The sequence below is a fragment of the Mytilus edulis genome, chromosome 7 (assembly GCF_963676685.1).
Source record: "Mytilus edulis chromosome 7, xbMytEdul2.2, whole genome shotgun sequence".
NCBI lineage: Eukaryota > Metazoa > Mollusca > Bivalvia > Mytilida > Mytilidae > Mytilus > Mytilus edulis.
The window spans coordinates 63,675,131-63,688,909 of record NC_092350.1 but is presented as its reverse complement, the minus strand read 5'-3'; the positions used below and the strand labels follow the sequence as shown (position 1 = coordinate 63,688,909).

Sequence of the window (13,779 nt, the reverse complement as noted above, 5' to 3'; positions counted from 1 at the left end):
CAAATTAACTTAGGGCAAAACAACCATGGATAACCCAAATGAAGCCAATTTTTCAGGATTAAATTTAGATTGTTGATTTTTTTTTGTCAGTTTTTGATTTATTTGTATACACACAATTACGGAATATTTTATGATGTTCCGATGCCGGTTGTTCTGTCTGATCGCCCGTCCGTCCGTCGTCAACATAGCGGACAATAACTCAAAATCGCTTCCGCAATTTGCATGAAACTTTGATTATTTATTAATCGGATTGAATTTTCGGCTCTCCCTTGACACCATTTGCAAGTATTGTCTTGAGGAAACGATGATAGTCCGTCGGAAGGGGAGATACATGGCTGACCCGTGTTAAGAGAGAGCCATATTTCTTGCACGTTAGGGACACCGTTATTGATTTCGAAAAAGAGCAGGCTAATACCGCTACAAGGCAGCATTCGCACCCGCTAAGTAGAAAGGGATTAATATAAGTTGCAAAACTTGTTTCCCAATCCACTTTAAATAAATATGTATAAACTTATTATTTATTATTTATTTATCGACTTGGATTCCCTGTCGATTTTTATTAATTCTATATTTTACGTTTCCAGTTAAGGAGTTTTATTCATAAAAAAGGGATATTTTCAATTTTTTCGAAAAATTACTCAACAGTTCTTTGAGCATCATGAACATGTTTTGACCGGTTTGTATCTATTAAAATAACATACCTTTAGTTTTTGCCATACACTTTCGATTTTTTTATGGCTGAGAAGTTTTAGAAATTTATTTTTTGAAAAAGCGACAGGCGTGTCATGCGCTTATGGCTCAGCTCTGTATTTATTCATTTACTATTTGGTGGTAAGTAACACGTAGGTTATAGATCCGTTAATGTATTGGTGTCTTAGGAGTCAGGTAATCTTGATATTCTTACATAGTTCATCAGTGATCAACAACTACATATATTCAGTTTTATATTTACACATGTTACAAGTATCTACAGCTAGTTGATCTAGTTAATTTTTAGAATAGTTGTACATTTCATGTGCATGATTGTGTTATAGGATTCATCTGACCTTGACGTCAATTTATTGATTCAATGACGAAAGGGTATATTTTGTGTTTTTGGTTTTTATGTGTAACCCATATGGTTCTGACGCTCATCATTCTGTTTTCCCAGATTCCAACATTTTTTTAGCTTGCCTGATAAAAATTGTAACATTTGATTACATTCTGTTAGCAATCAGTAACGATATTATTGTCTTTTTGATTATGATTTGTAATTGTTTTTATTTGTATGTTATACAGATTCTATAAAGGACGTGCAGAATCTTTCCAATTTCTTCAATAATGAACTCAAATATCAGGTGGAATGTACTACACACGATATGACAAAAATTGAGTTACAGAAATATTTCAAGAAAATTGACAGAACATACATGGAAGAAAACTCCAATGATTATCATTCCTTTATCTGTGTAATTATGAGTCATAGAATTAAGGTACTGCATTTTATAACCCAAATTCTTATACCAATATGTCTCGTTTTTTTATTTACGACATAGGCAAAATCCATGCTACGACAAAATAGTTGCTCTTTCTTCAAATCTTCTTTTATTGATAGAAAAGATTCATATACGTGCACCAAAAACAGGAAATTCGATCAAGTAGCTGTTATGGCATCCATGCATATGCTTCCAATTTCTCAACTGTGAAACTTCTGTGTATTATTATTCTAGTTGCATCTGCATATATGGTGCATGTATCTCCAAATTCATTCAATAGTTCATTCTGATGGAGAGTACTGTTTGTATGGAAAATTTAATTGGCATTAGCGTTCCTAATTACAGTCATCTTTTCGAAAAATTGACAAACGTTGTCAGGATTTGGTGTAAAGTTTACTAAAACCGGTGTCAGGCTTCTTGAGAGTGACATTGATGTGTGCAATTATCGTATAGTGTTTATTTGTCTTTCAATAATTTTCCTATACTTCATTCTTCATTCTTTATTTTGTGTATTATGTTTTGTGTAGTGTTATTTTCCTACTTTTTTTTCAAAATGTTCTAAGAGTACTGTAAAATCAGAAGTAGATAATTTGCATTATCCATTCTATAAACATTTTTGATTACAATTATTAAAACGGGTCTGCAAGGAAGGTACAATGTATTTCCTGAAAACTTATGTTGGTTTGCTAAGCTTTATTAGCTTTACATATGGCCAGGTTAATAAGGGGGAAAGGAGGAATCAAGCCTGATATTGTACTATTTTTTACCCGATTTCTCAAAATTTTGACGATATTGTAACTAATGAACCAAAACGCTTATTTGATAATATATCATACATTTTATTTAGTATAAATATAGATTGTTTTTGTAACATATTTTGACTTTTAAACAGCTTTCATCTATTCTTTATATCTGTTGATATATTACATAAATATTTGATACTAGGAGTTGAATGTTATTTGATCGTCGTCGTCCTCCTTCTTCTCCTCTACTTCCTCCGCATCATCATCTATAGCTAAACAGATTATCAGTGCCTCTATCTAAATTTCGTACTCCGAAGGTATATTTTAAAGATATTTTAAATGTATTGATATCAGTTTGATAATACAATCACTTTAGGCAATTTTAATGAACGAAAGATCGCAACTGAACTGTATAAACTTACAGTTTATCATTTGTAACTTCAAATCGAAATATTAACTTCCCAATCAATTCCGTGATTCGAAAATTATCATTCTGAACTAGAAACTCTACATCGGTTTTTATCACATCTTACATTTTTCACAAACTCTAAAAATTCAAAACATGCAGCTCCACTTTTGTAACTCCAAACTCGATACTTGACAAAATTAAACATTGAACATGTTAAACGAACATTTACTGTTGTTTGGACTTTTATTGATTTAATCGATTTAAATGTTTAAATATATAGCCTTTTGATCTGGGGTGACTCTCTGTGTAAGTCTCATGATAAAATTATAGGTTACCACATAATTTCAGATCAACAATTGTGGGTTAAATTTCAACCAAATCACGAAAAATTAAAAAAAAAAGATAAATATTCAAATCTCTCTTGTACGGGAAAAGTAAAATCACAAACATACTGAACTCAGAGGAAAATCGAATTTGAAAGTCCATAATCACATGGCAAAATCAAATGACAAAACACATCAAAAACGAATGGACGAGAACTGTCATATTCCTGATTTGGAACAGGCATTTTCAAATGTAGAAAATGGTGGATTAAACCAGGGTTTAAAGCGCTAAACCCCTCACTGTGATGATAGTCTCATCAAATTCCGGTATATTGACAATGATGCGTGAACTAAACAGACATAAGAAATAAAATAGTCAAAATATGGGTACAGCAGTCATCATCGTGTAACAATTTTAAAAGAACAATTTAACAGAACACACTCCGGACTTCACAGATGATAGTCACGGTAACCATTCATGATACACTATTACAATAAACCTTGTCTCTGGTAATATTGCGATTAAAGTGGGGCGAAAAATCAATAAAGAAATAAACTGTCATTGTTAACCTTTAAAAAATGCAATCAACCTAATTTTGAAGTACATTGAACGGATTAGACCAGTTTAGAGATATTTCAGTATGGATCTTGAAGAACGCCCGAAACAATACACTCAATCTTCGTTAGAATGTTGATAATCAAGCATAAAAAAAACGAAAGTACAACTGAAAACATATTTCAATATGGGCTGTTTCAAATGTATGTACTAGTATTTGAATTGGAAATACATTCAATCACGCAAATTCTCCATTGGGGATATCATAAGAACAACTTCAAAAATTGTCATCCGGAATTACATGTATGTCTTACAATAATCTGATTAAAATTTAGGAAAGATATTTGAATAATAGAGAGATAGTTGTCACGGCTTTTTTGGATTCAGTAAGGAAATGTTGTAATAATCAAGCCATTTTCTTAGAAAGCCTACAATGTTACCATATCAGTAAGCATACGATAAATTGATACAACATATTTGTCTTAAAGACAACAAGAAGTTCAGACGCAAAAAGTAATCATGATAAAACGTTTATAAAATACAGCGTGGCTCAATGTTTTATTTTAGGTCTTCTATTTTTCTAATTGATATCAATGTTTTACCAGTGCATGGTAAACTTTCAAAACTTGATTTATTTGCTGATGATTCAATATTGATTTTCATGATACGAAAAGCGAAAACATGAACAGCATATTCAAAACAATTTGAAATGATGTACACTACTTGTGTAATAATAGCAGTATGAAAATAAATTATATAGGCGTAAATTTCATGAATATGTTGATCGCATTTGTAAGTTTGAGTATCACATAACAAGTATCTCTTTTGTAATAATTGCCTATACACATTATACAACTAAGCATATACTATACTATACAATAGTACAATACTATTGTATCTCAGTTTGGGGATATCTATGACAAGTCAAGAATATTCATTCGTTCAATGAGTTTTGAGCCTTTAATTTTGCCCTTTGCTTACTAGGGACTTTTCGTTTAGCAATGTCCTCGGATTTCGTTTTTTGTTTGTTTTTATGCCCCACCTACGATAGTAGAGGGGCATTATGTTTTCTGGTCTGTGGCTCCGTTCGTCTGTGCGTCCGTCTTTGCGTCCGTCTGTGCGTCCGTCTGTGCGTCCGTCCGTTCAGGTTAAAGTTTTTGGTCAAGGTAGTTTTTGATGAAGCTGAAGTCCAATCAACTTGAAACTTAGTAGACTTGTTGCTTATGATATGATCTTTCTAATTTTAAAGCCGAATTAGACTTTTGACCCACTTTTCACGGTCCACTGAACATAGAAAATGAAAGTGGGAGTTTCAGGTTAAAGTTTTTGGTCAAGGTAGTTTTTGGTGAAGCTGAAGTCCAATCAACTTGAAACTTAGTAAACTTGTTGCTTATGATATAATGTTTTTAATTTTGAAGCCAAATTAGACTTTTGACCCTAATTTCACGGTCCACTAAACATAGAAAATGTAAGTGGGAGTTTCAGGTTAAAGGTTTTGGTCAAGGTAGTTTTTGATAAAATTGAAGTCCAATCAACTTGAAACTTTGTACATATGTTCCCTATAGTATAATCTTTCTAATTTTAATACCAAATTAGATTATTACCCAATTTCACGGTCCATGGAACATGGAAAAGGATAGTGCGAGTGGGGCATCCGTGTACTTTGGACACATTCTTGTTTATTTTACTTTGCACAATAAAATTCAGATATAATCATACAACTTAAAAAACCAAGAGTGGTAAATATGTGAATGAATAAGAGGTTTACTTTATAAATTAATGCCGTTTCGATGTATGAATGTTGTATATAATTATCTATATTTGTAGTATTTTGATGCATGAGTATGTATTTGGTTTAAGGGTCTCAGAGAAAACTTTATTTGATTTGTAATTTTGGTCTGTGCAAGTTTATGAACACGTATGTATATATTCTATATCGAATATTCTAATAAATGTATGTCATAATTGTTTTTAGGACGGAATTAAGACAAGAGATACACACATCACTATTGAAGAAATAAAACAAATATTCAAAATCAAGCGTGGAGGAAAATTCAATAGTAAGTTTCAACTTGTTTTTGTTTGTATAATTATCTTAATTCAAAATGACTTGAGGCTTAAGGACAATATTTCTTTAAAATACTTTGTCACTTGATTTTGGAAATAATTTTCGCTTACTTTTAAAAGTGTAAATAGTCTCACACCCTCTGTAGCCAATGATATACTGAGTGTTTTCTCTTTAAGTTTACTAGTACTCGTTTATTCTTGTACTCGTTTACGTCTAACATTGTGAAATCGCAACAGATTTGTATACTTAAATCATATTTTAGATAATTTGATGACATTTCTGACTCTACATATTGATTCCCTTCATCTTAATAACTATCATGCAGTAGTAAATATATTATACGGTGTTATACAATACTTCCATTTGTGGTATGTACTTGCGCTAACATATATAGATGGTTCTTACGACAGTTTTTGTCATTAACAGTAATTAAAGTATTACAAATATTATGTGGACAATGAATATCTGCCCTAACAAAGGTGTGTGGCATATCAATTTTTATATAACCTCCTATACATATCTAGGAATATGATTGGTTAAAAGCGTTCGCGTGAATACCGTGTATATTTCATATAAGGTTAGTAGGGAGGCGAGACTTATTTTATACACGGTTAGTAGTGGTGTTACGTCCCTTTATATTCCATATTAGGTAAGAAGGGAGGCGGAGCTCATTTCATACACGGTTAGTAGTGGTGTTACGTCCCTTTATAAAAACCAAACGGTACCGAGAAAAAAATCTTAAAGATTTCAACAGACGAAGAAATTGATGATTAAGATGGAAATAAATTCATAAAACACATTTAAACTTAAAAAGTTGGTAGTGTTGGCATCTGTTTGTATAGGATCAATGGAAGTAGTTTCCGTAATGCTAACGGTATTGCAGACTTGCTCAATTTGATAGGTTACTAGTCCAAATTTTACACGTTAAGATAGTCGGTAAGATAAATTCGTTACATAGTGTGCTAGTTGACGTAATACGGTATATATGGGGTCAGTAAATTCCACATGGTGATTCGAGCTTCACTCTCACCCCATATTGAATTTACTGACCCATATATACCGTATTAGATCACTAGCACACTATGTAACTAATAATATCACACAAGGGGGGGGGGATAAAAACACATCTTATTTTTCCTGTGCTTTAGAGAAAAGTAATCATATCATTAGTTGTAATGGATGCTTTTAATATTATTTTGGTTAAACTGAATGCAAAGACACACCGACAACATATGAGCCTTCATAACCAAAACAGTTACAATTTATACATTAGACTAATATTTAGTCAATATGTAGATTAATGTGTAAGTAGGTATATTATAAAATATGCATGATATGCCGTTATACCAAATGTACTTCATGAATGAAATAAATGAAATGTATGAGCATAAGCTGTTTATTAAAACATTTATCCTGATATTTAACAGATAGTGTTTGTTGTTTAATTAACAAACATACTTTCAAAGTACCTTTAAAGCAACATATTCTATTTTAAATTCGTATTGTCTATTTCTTTATAACCCCTTTTATCGATTAGTATTTTTACAACATGACGTGACAAGTTACCACTTTTATTGAAGTATTATTCAATAATGGTTCAGCGATATCATTAATTAGTTACGCATTAGCGGCAGTATATTTGTACATGCTGTTAATATACCAACAGAGACAGTCCGTCGGAAGGGGATAAAATAAGTTGCAAAACTTGTTTCCCAATCCACTATAAATAAATATGTGTAAAACTAACAGAGACTGACAGTCCTACAGTACTCTAAAATATTTACAGGTATTCTAGTTACGTCATCTAATTTAGTTTTAATATTCAAATAATGCTAACTAAGGAGAAGACGTCTGGACTCCCAACATTGCTTATGTGAAGGAATCAATATTCAAATGTCAATAATAAAAAAAAACGCTTAATTTACAGATAAATCTTTTTTTTCTGAAATCCTAAATCTGTAATCTAGTATACAAAATCCAGCCAATGACTTGTGGCTACCGTGAAATATACTTATTGGTGACTGTAATCCTTTTCCCCAATAATCCTGTTTTGTTTTTGAAATGTATTTCCTCAGCAGTGCAACCCTTTTGATAGGGTATATAAAATGAAAACATGCATGATCTTTTCATTTGCAACAAATGAAAAAAGCCACAATGGGCAGTGGGTATGATATTATTTATAAATGGAAGGCTTACATCCACAGTGTTTTAGTTATTTTATTGGTTTATTGAGATGGTTGATTGTAAACTAAATTTCTACTCAATTCAATGTAATAAACAGAATGCATTAGATATGAATCTCCTTTTTAAAAATGTTTACATAGTTTCATGTTAAACGCTGTGTTGTAAAAACTTTAGTCATGTGTGCTTGTTATATGTTAACACCATTTCTTGTTCCATACTGTCTGTTAAATGTTTCTTGTGTTCGAGGTCTCCGTTTTTCCTTGTAGACATAATTGGCTAAATTGTAATTACCTTTAATTTAATTTCAGGTAAACCAAAAATATTTCTCATTCAATCCATTAGTGGACCACAATATTATCATGACCAAACAGGGAAACAAGTTAATTCATTTTCAGCATCAACAGTTAAAGCTGATGTGCAACGTGTTCCTTCCGAAAATGGGTCGATAGATGTTGACATTTTAGTAGCATGGTTATCAAAATCAGGTAAATTAATATTTCATGTAAAGTTGATCTATTATACTTTCTTTTCTACGTTATATATATATTCGTTTTTTTTATGAATTAGGATATAAAATGTGTTTTCTAACCTGAAGATAAAAAAACAAATAAAAAAAGCAAATATACAATTATAGTGAAACAGGAAAACATGATTACGATAACAGATACAATCACTGTAACGTAAAAACAATGGAACTGGTGTTCGAAATATGTACGTACGGTGACCACACGACGTACGTACGCTTCCCGAACATCGTCCAAACACAGAACAAATGATGTATAAACGAAACCATGTTTCATAAACCATACCATAAACGATACTACAAACCTTCTTTCAGCGTACTTCGTATTGTTTATTTTACATTGTTTCGTTTAACGTATATCGTATCGTAAAACGTATATGTCGTACCTTTGGCTTAGATCTATCTAACAACTCAAGGTATGCATATGCATAACTTAATGAATAAACAGATGTCTGCAATAATTGTTTGCCATTGTTGCGACAATCTGAAGTTTTTGTTTTTAGTTTCTTTTGATATTTGTACTATGTACCCTTTATTGGGCCTATAGGCTGAACATTCTTATCTTATTCCATATGTGCTAGTTTATGCTTTTCATTATTATCATGTGTTTATTCATTAAGTTATGCATATGCATACCTTGAGTCGCTAGATATATAGATAAACTCGATATATTGTATGAATCATATAAATATAAGCTTTGGTGAGCTCATTATTGAAAACAAAAACGTGCGTTGTATACGAAATAATAAAACAAAGCATCATAGACTAATACTAGGTGTAAGAGAAATAACATGTATAATTAATACGCATATATACCAAATGTTAAACAAGTATTCAATTTTTAAAACCTACACATCAACCAGTAGTGATGGTTAGTAAAAATAGTGATGCAGTTTTATAATTTTCCTTTATGCAGGTTGATATTTTTTGGCATTGTGTATATTTGTATACTTCACTTACCTTAAAATCCTCGTAATATATTTGATTTCATTGTCTACATTCCTATCCAGTTCGATATTTAATAATCACTAACGGTAATATATAAAAAAAATATTGTTGAATAACGATAATCACCCCGTTGGGGTTCGTGTTGTTGACAAATGCTCTAAATAATACAATTAGAGCTTTCTACAACTATTTCGGACTACCATTTTTTATTTTTTTTTATCTTCAATTGGTATAAAATAATTCGAGAATGCATGAAGACTGTCACTTATTAAAGATCATAATACAACTAAGCATAGATATTTTATTTATTTCGATGTTAATATACATGCATTTAGAGAGAAGACACCAGAAAAAACAATTAGTTTTACAAATTTAATGGACCAGTAATTATTTCAATATAATTATATTTGTCGTATTTGTCATCGACGTGAACGACACAGTTTTCATTTTAGAATGTCCGTGAAATTAACTCAATCACAAATAATAGGCTATACGTTATAGAGTCATAGTATTTAAATATGCCCTACAGTTACTGTTTCGTCATTGAATTCCCTCAAATGATATTTATATTCAATCTCATAGTCGACATGGTCGATAAAAAAAACACTGTAAACAGCATTGCTCACAAAGGAAAAAAACCAACAAACAAACAATAGTGCACAAAACAGAAAACTAAGACTGAGCAACACAAAACTCACCAAAAAATTGAGGATGATCTCAGGTGCTTGTAGTAACGACATTAGGAACATATTTGTTATCCTCTGTGAAACGGATATTACACAAAATTCGTGATGGCGTCTTTAAACTTACGAAGGAATGATTTCAACTTCACTTGGAACTCTTGGTTTAACAGCTACCTTGTGAGCAGCAACTATCTATCAAATAATTCATAATAGGAAATACACGCCCTGGAATATCGTATTAACTGGGTGATGTAAACTTCGCATGCAGGCGTTTATGGGATGTTGCTACATAGAAATAAAAATGGTATAATAAGGAAGTTGAAATCATTTCTTTTTTCTTAAAGTTTTTGTTTTCAACCGATCCTCATTGTCAATTCCTAGATGTACGTCAAAATATGAAGTAGACCTAACTGTATCCATTGTATCCTGTTTTTCAAGTTCGATGGGGTAGATGCGTTTGAATGCCTGATTTACAACATATTTGTTACGTTCGGAGAAAGTGTTTTTCAACAGACTGTCGGCATTCCAGTGGGCACAAATTGTGCTCCTCTTCTTGCCGACATGTGTCTTAGTTATTATGAGGCTGACTTCATACAGGAACTTCTTAGGAAGAAAGATAAGACTACTTTCCGCTTTATAGATGATGCTCTTTCACTAAATAATTCAAAATTTGGTGACTATGTTGAACGCATCTATCCCATCGACCTAAAGATAACGGATACTACAGATACAGTTAAGTAGGCTTCATATCTTGACTTACTTCTAGAAATTGACAATGAGGATCGGTTGAAAACAAAACTTTGCAACAAAAGAGATGAATTCAGCTTTCCAATTGTGAATTTTCCATTTCTAAGTAGCAACATTCCAGCAGCATCTGCATACGGGGTATATATCTCCCAATTGATACGATATTACCGTGCTTGCATTTCCTATCATGATTTTCTTGATAGAGAGTTGCTGCTCACAAGGAAGCTGTTAAACCAATAGTTCCAAATGGTGAAGTTGAAATCATCCCTTCGTAAATTTTACGGACGCCATCACGTGTTGGTTGACCGTTATGGAATAATCGTTTCACAAATGATATCGGATATGTTCCTTACGTCGTAACTACAATCCCCTTCCCTTTCATGAATGTGATCTACCGAATTAGACTATTTACCAGATTTGTTAACACGTAATCAACACGACGGTTGCCACATGTGGAGCAGGATCTGTTCACCCTCCCGGAGCACCTGAGATCACCCCTAGTTTTCGGTGGGGTTCGTGTTGCTTATTCTTTAGTTTTCTATGTTGTGTCATGTGTACTATCGTTTGTCTTCTTTTCTTTCTTCCTGAAGTTACTGTATAAATTCAGTCTCATATGAATAAAGGAACAAGTCGGTAAGAAGAGGTAAACAGTTTATTCCCATGAGATTGCCTATTGTTAGTTGGGAAAATCGTCCTTCAAACGTAACAAATATGTTGTCAATGAAGAAATCGAGCATATTGATAATTTCAATTTCAGAATATTTATTATGAATCAGAGTGATTTTTTACAACTTAAGATTTATCCCTCCCTAAAACAAGATACGTGAATTCATTCGTTGACCATTCTGCAACAAAGCTAATTCTACACTGGGATTCATCAGAAGGAATCTTAAACACTGAAACAAACATTTTAAGGAAACCGCCTACATCCCGCTTGTTTGCTCAGTATTAGATTACTCAGGCACTGTATGGGACCCATATCTACAAAAAGACATAAATGGCATAGAGAACATACAAAGACGAGCAGCTAGATTTGTTTTTAAAGACTATAGACGTACGAGTAGTGTCACCTCCATGATGAAGGACCTTGGATAGAAACCTCTTGTGGAAAGTAGACGCGAACATAGACTGGTACTACTGTACAAAATAGTGAACAACCTGGTAGCCAATCCCTTTGAACATCACATAGAATTTAATACTAGACCATCTAGAACTCCAAACGTCAAACAAATAAAACTCTTATCAGCAAATACTGACATATATAAACATTCATTTTTTCCACAAACTATCATCGATTGGAACTTACTACCAAATACTGCCGTGAACTGTAAAACTGTGGAAAGTTTTAAGGCAGTTATATCGCGCGATAAGTTACATCAGTGGCGCACACACACTTACTGTATAAGTTTTAATCAGTATTTTGAGAGTTCCAGTAGTATGCAGATACAGATACATTCTGTTCTATGAAACAAAGCAGGACCAACTCTTTAAATTTGTCTTTTAATATAGAATGATGAATACGTTTGTCCGATGCGCACTATCTTTAGAATGGGATGTTTAACAATAAGTTTGAAGCCCTGTTTATGAAAAATATGTTAATTATTTAGAAAGAGCATTCGTGTAGCACTTTAAAGACCAACACATATACAGTTGCTTGCATAGACACTAAAGTAGTTTTGATATTCAATAGAGTTATGGAAGTTAATGTGTCATTTTTTGGAAGAACAGAACCAAAAAATATTGTCCTGATCTGCATTAAGGACCTTAGAATTATTTTAACCTCATCTGATATCTCAGGCGCCCACCCCATTTCAAAATGGTCAACCCCTAACAGGGGATAATCAAATATATCATATGCAAGTCTAGATTTCTGTCATTTGGTCTCAATGTAATGTATACATTAAGACAACATATCTCGAAAGATAATGTGATTTTCAAAGTGGCAAATGGTTTTGGAAGACGTTGCTGATTCAATAGAAATCATTTTAACCTGCATTTACACATATTTATTTCCATAATATTTGACTGATATGGTCAACCAAGAACGAATGGTATTAATTTCCAAAAAAAAAACTAACAGTTACAGCATCTCGAAAAATATAGGTATCGGTACAGGTTACAGTTATCTTTTTTAATTTCAGACTTTTATTCACTTAACGCTGGAATTGATTTCGTGAATGTATTCATAACTGTTGCCAAGACAAAATACAGAGATGAACATATCGAGGATATATTGAAAGAAGTGAAAAGACATATAGTTAAATATAGGAGATATGGAGGCTATGAGATATCATTGATAGAGTCTACACTTACAAGGAAATGTTTCTTGTAATTTAATGTACAATTACACTATTTTGGAGGAAAATGACAATCAATCCCTTCATAACCTGTATGCTATTGACTTTTTATACTTTTCAAAATTAAATGCTTTGTGTGACTGCTCTTACCTTAGTTGTAAATGTATCGGACATTCAAAAGGAAACAAATTAAAATCAATTGGTTAAACATAGTGTGCCATAAGATACCTTTTATCTGTTCAACTTGATTCTATGACTACTTAAATGAAACCATTCGGTTAAAATTGTCTATGTTGGAAGGTTGTCATTTAAATAGCTTGTGGAATTAGCCACGTGATATAAGAGAGATATAACTATAAAGTTTGTAATCACTCGCATTTATAAACGCCAAGATATATCAAGTATAGTCAGAGAACCACACTTAGTACAGGTACTATTAATATTGAAAGGATTTTTGCAGACATACACTACTGTATGTGCTGCTAAATATGACACCAATACGTACTTTTGTTAAATCTTGGTGTTCAGAGTGGTTTGCCGAAAAGAGTTGATAAATATTTGATAATGTTCGATGATGTAAGCATAACTTTACAGCAATTGGTAAAGTGCATGCACAAACTTTGGTTTCTGAAAGACACAAAGAGAATATTTTCTGACAAGGTCATATTGTGTGGTTTTGTTTTGAACTGCCATCAAATAAATTATCTTTTATTTTGTGACTAGACTCGACGGGGTAAGTTCGGTAAGGGCCTAATTTGGCCCCGATTATAAAGTTAATTGTTTTCAGTTGACTTATAGACATGTAATTAAGTTAAATCGAGTT

General features: G+C 32.3%; 1 long non-coding RNA gene across 1 annotated transcript; it reads left to right on the top strand.

The window, feature by feature from the left end:
- The first annotated feature begins 5,476 nt into the window (after window positions 1-5,476).
- On the top strand, window positions 5,477-13,277 carry LOC139481974 (uncharacterized). The gene is made up of 3 exons (XR_011654739.1): window positions 5,477-5,566; window positions 8,067-8,243; window positions 12,801-13,277. It is a non-coding gene; the product is annotated as an uncharacterized lncRNA (long non-coding RNA).
- Window positions 13,278-13,779: the final 502 nt, after the last annotated feature.